General features: G+C 31.9%; 1 pseudogene; it reads right to left on the bottom strand.

The window, feature by feature from the left end:
• Positions 1-3,685: 3,685 nt before the first annotated feature.
• LOC111618013 lies at positions 3,686-4,813 on the bottom strand (annotated as a pseudogene).
• Positions 4,814-5,741: the final 928 nt, after the last annotated feature.

The raw sequence follows: 5,741 nt of genomic DNA, 5'->3' as shown, positions 1-5,741 counted from the left end.
AGCTGTCATTAAACAAGTTATGCCATGTTATGCTCTTAACTATATTATGAATTGAAAAACTGTTAATGTAACTTATTAGGCTCTATGCATATCCAAGAACTGTATTTGGAACTGAAATTTATTGCAACTTCACCTGTTGATATATTCAATGTATGTGTGTGAATAGATGTTATTTATTTATACTATACATTATTGCACAAATGTAGCACAATGATTTTTGTTTGCATTGAAATAAAATCTCTCTTCATATTTGTTGAAGCAGTAGTCATTTAAATTAATGTTTTCATGTATAAAAACATTGTTTTCATGTCAATAAAAATAGAAATAATTTAAGACTGTGCTTTTACAGTGTAATTTATCGTAATTTTCTGCAAATAACTCATGAGTTAGTTTTGTTTAAAAGTCTGTTTGAAAGTGGATTTAGGTTATCTGTCAGTTTTAAATTATAATAATAAATTCATCCAATATTTCCCATTGTATAACCTTATTAAAAGCATCTTCAAAATATGAATCCTTTACATTCATCTGTCATTGCAACTTTTCCAAACACCTCTAAAGATGTGTGTTGTATTTACTTCTTGCTCTCATTTTGTTTGTTAATTCACATTTTAATCGATATTATTAGACACTCCTTCCTAAACTCGTGTTTTGAAAACTGTTCAATTTCCAGTGATTCTCCCTTCATCAGATTGGCAATTTCAAAATGTTGAGAAGGCTGACATTGTTTCTCAGAAAAGCTGATACACATGTTAATTAAGTAAAGTTTAATGTGAGTTGCCCATTTTGCAATATTCAATCTGGCAACTTGAGCCCCCCAGACATGTTTGGCACTCTGCACACATGCAAAAGGAAATATGGATGAATTCTAATTCAGCAAACTGAAAATGGACATTGCTTAAAAGTACCAAAATAAGAGTGAAAGTGAAACAAAAATGGAGAAAAAAGCTGGGTCATTCCATGTCAAGTGATCAAGGTCTCCAGTTCGACCCTCTCAGATTTTGATTAAATTTGACAAAGATAACTAAGGATCTTAAACTAAGCCATGCAAAATATTCCCCCATATGTTGTATGGTTCCTGGGAAATAAGTCAAAATATGAAGGCACCTCAAGCCACCTTTCTGTGTGCAGTGATTAAACAGTTAACTTTGTTGTTCAATGATTCCTTGACTAAGAGCAATTACAGTATGAAACTTGGTAGGATAAGACAGTTTAAAGTGAACAATTCAGATACACTAACAGATATACTAACTAAAATTAACTCTATTCACAAATCTTCACCGAAGCTTGAAAATAAATTCATTCTCATTAAACAGAAGCTACATTTTAATTGCCTGTAACTCTAAAAGAAACCTTCTTTTACAGCTAAACTTTGGGTTTTAAAACTGTATACAAAGGTAATTATTTGTGTAAAATTTCAAGCTATAGCTATCATAGTTTTAGAAATAGGTTTGACAAATTCACTGCACCAACAAGCTAACCAATAAGTTGATAATGGCAACTCTGCTTTATACAAAATGACTTTCAGAGATCTGGTTTAGAAGCTGGCTGACTGATTTTAGCATATGCTAGACCTTATTTAGTATAAAAAAACTAAGTGATCAAATCTCAAAACCATATTATTAGCAAAGCTGTGCCGGACTCGTCAAAAATCCACCAACTCCGACTTCTTTTTACTTTTCGTGTTAACGTGTTATGTATATAAAACGGAAAAGTTTTGAAATCGTGTCAAATTTGACCCTCCGAGGTTTTTGCAAATCTATACGTTTGGAGACCTCCCAAACTCAAAAAATTTCAAGTAAAGTGGGAAAATTGTGTTGACAACGTTGACAGTACGATAAACAAATGATAAACGTGTTTTACTCTTCGGATCAGACGGAAAGGCTGACGTTGTGTATGAAAAAAATATTCATTTGTAGATACAGTAAGACTCCGCTTAACGCGGGGGATGCGTTCCTAGATGACAAAGCGCTGAGCTAAAGTAAATAGGGATAGGGGAACACGCAACCGAAAATTTTTAAAAAATTTACTTTAAGTTATTTTTATATTAATTTGTACAATAATATATGTTAAATAACATAGACAAATGCACACAGAAATGTATAATAATATATTAATTAGTTCATTTTTTGTGATGAAGGTACTGATTCTTCTAAAATTCTCGTTCTTTTGCAANCTACAAGTTGCCTATTTTGTTTAAATAATAATTAAAAAATCTATTTAATTTACTTCATTTTAGTGTATTCTGTTTAAGAAAATCGTAAAATTGAATATATAATTTAGTTTCTTTCGTCACAAAAACAAATTTTTTACTTTAATTTTAAGTTATTTTTATATTAATTTGTACAATAATATATGTTAAATAACATAGACAAATGCACACAGAAATGTATAATAATATATTATTTAGGTCATTTTTTGTGACGAAGGTACTGACTTTTCAGAAAAACTTTTTTTTTGCAATAAAGTCGTGAAGTTTCATTTGTCGTTTTTTTCTCTCCTCAAGCAAATGTCGGTAGCAGAAGCTCGCATCCAAAACGCCTCGTTTTCCTTTTGCACTCCTTTCAAAATCTAGATTATTCGCTACAATTTGATCAACGATTTCGGTTATCGTTACCAAACTTTTACTAAAGAAATCTGTAGCAAGTTCTCTGTGTTCTTCGTTTTCAGAATCTCTGTTTTCCAGTTCTACATGAATTCCTTGTTCTGCCAGTTGTTGAAGTCATCGTTGGTAAGGCTCTCACCAGAAACCTGCTTAACTCCTCAATATCTTGCTCGTCTACATCTCCTGTAAAGATTAAGTTGACAATTTTGTCAACCTAACGATACAGCGATAGGCTTTTCTCGATGAGAATTCTTGAATACCTTCAGCCATAACTTCTTCCACACTCCGTTCATGCATTTATCAGTTAATTCTTGCCAAGCCAAGTCGCTATTTCATATGTCATCCATGATGTTATATTTTTTCCAAAATTGCACAAAACAAACATGGATTTAAGGGAAGTAAAGCGCTACGACGAATACGACGACCTTTTGCTGATTGGTTCGTGTTTGGGAATAATCGTATTATATACGAATCAATGAAATGCCGCGTTATTTTGAATCAGCCAAATTTTGAGCGTTTTTTAGGCGTCAAGCAGACCGCGTTATATTGAATCGGTGTTAAGCGGAGTCTTACTGTAATCTAAAAATTTAACGTATACAGTATTTATTTTTAACTAATAGAAATTACGAATAAAGCATTCATAATTTGTAATTATGACCAGAAAATATCACAAATCGAGTTCCGCCATTGGCGCTGTTTGTCGGAGCGGCATAATTTAAAACTAATGCTCGCTCAGAGCAGAGTCAGCAGACTCCTTAGGAAATTTTCGGTAGTTTTCGGTAGATCGACTTTTTTGTGGCAGAAAGGGGGTTGCACATAAACAATAACATTTTTTCGTCATTTATTTTATTATAAACTATAAAACAAAAAAACTAACACAGAACACTTACGTAAAAAGATAATCATTTTAAGTAGGTACATTTTGTATTATTTTTCTAGCAAAAAATTACCTTTTATTTTTCGGATATTAATAATAATAATAATTATTATTCAATAACTTCCGTTTGTATGCTTTTTAACACTTTGTTATTTTTGAAATTACGATTTTCTTGTGAAAAATAATTTAACAGTAATTTTTTCCAATTAATTGTTTAGTAAGCAACTAGTGATTGTTTCAGGGCTTAGTTCATTTCTTTGTTTCATTTTTAACAGATTTATTGACGAAAATATTCTTTTCACATTAGCTAAAGAATGACGCAGACACGAGATAATCTCGACAAAACGAGACAACACTGGAAAAAGAACTGTTTCTTCGCCCAGAGTAATAGTTTTAATGTTTCGCCAGAAAACTTGCACATCATTGCTAAACGATTGTATTTATTGATTATTTTTCAATAGTCTCCATTCGGAATCTAAACTTTGAAGCTCGCGATCAGTTATGAGATTAGGAAATAACAAGGCAACATCTGTAATTGTATGTATAGTCCCACTTTTAACAACGGTTTGGTTCAAAAAACTAATTTTTTTTATTGTTTTTAAGAGGAAATCTAGCAGTAATTTGGGTGCAACCTTCAATGTAAAAATTCAAACAACGTAGTCGAAAAAATTTAATCTGTTCATATGTAAGGTTCAGTTACGTCATTGGAGTGACGACTTTTGCTCCAAAATACATGTTTTCTATAGCTAAATAATTTCTTGGATTTTTAAAATCAATATTTTCGATTGAAGTGGTTGTTATATAATTTCTTTGAAGGAAGCAATCAGAAATTGTTTTCAAAACGAGGCAAACATTATCATACAAAACATGCAATTTTGGGGACTCTGATTGCATTTCTATATCTAAAATATTGAATAGAGGCAACACATATCCAAAAATTCTAGAAATAATTTTGAAACTGGATCATTCAATTTCTGCAGTATTTTATTTGCAGCAAGGACATCATTACTGTTGACAGCATCAGTAAAATATAGATTCGAATTTCCACACTATTAACAGAAAGCCATTTGGTTTGCGATGGATGTAGAATTTTGTGGGTCTTAATAATGCAAAATTGCTGACATTGGTTGAATTCACAAACTTTTTTTTGACTAGAATTAAAATAATTGTAAATATCGCGGCAGAGATCTTTGACGTACTGTATATAGGTAATTTGTGACAGGCATATGATGTGCACAAATCAAAGAATGGTGACTTCCCATCATAACATTAACTCCATCGGATGCACACCCTATAAAATTGTTTTTGTAGGGAATAATATTGTGGTTAAACATTTCAGCAATGTGATTATATAAGGTGGTTGCACCAGAAGCTCTTAATTTAACAAGACCAAAAAAACTATCTTGAATAACATCATCTTTTAAATACCTTACGACTAATGTATGAGTGTTTTATTGTGCTCCGATCCATTGATTCATGCACGATAAGGAATAATTTCTTATTTCGTAAATCTTCACAAACCTGAAGAAAACCCTCGTTACCAGTAACGTACAGTACTTCACAATGGCGATTGTTTTGGTTCTGCTGCATGCCAATCCTTGAGCAATTTTTGAGTCGGGACAAATGTTCATAATTAATTTCGGTAGATGCTCCATGACCGAGAAAGGCAGGGTGTGCTCTGCTACGAATGCTGAAAGGCGTATTTCCTCTGAATAACAAATAACATTGATAACACTACAGTAATGAATCAATTACTTTTATTTTTTTATTTTTTAACTGTCACAAAAAAGTACCTTCTTTAATTGATGCCTCGAATTGTTTTTGCCTTGATCCGGATATAGCAAAAGTTTTCATCATTGAGACTTGTTTACTTGAGATCGTCTTCACTTTTTTTTATATGAAATTTCCCCACACTATGTTTACGTAAAGCGTCTTTTCCACTTGAAATGTTTATCTTTGCCACAAGGCTTGCAAAGTGCAAATTGTCGCCTTTTTTTACTTTGGGTTAACCACCCTTTGAACTCTGGTAGGGCTTCCCATTCGTGTTTGTATTGTTCATATTTTAATTTTTTTTTTTTTTTTAGTAACACCGGTACTAGAGCTTTCATCACCACTATCGTACTGTTGGTCACTCATTTCTGGCGATTTCTATTATAATGTAACCAGTGATTATACTACAACATAATAAAGGGCTCTAAACAGATCAGCAGAAATAACTTTGTATTGCAATAGTCTTTTACAATATATAAAAAATGAAGTTAC

The sequence above is a fragment of the Centruroides sculpturatus genome, unplaced genomic scaffold (genome assembly GCF_000671375.1).
Source record: "Centruroides sculpturatus isolate CEXI.00-Female unplaced genomic scaffold, Cexi_2.0 scaffold36, whole genome shotgun sequence".
Classification (NCBI taxonomy): Eukaryota; Metazoa; Arthropoda; class Arachnida; order Scorpiones; family Buthidae; genus Centruroides; species Centruroides sculpturatus.
This window is presented reverse-complemented; position numbering and strand designations above follow the sequence as displayed.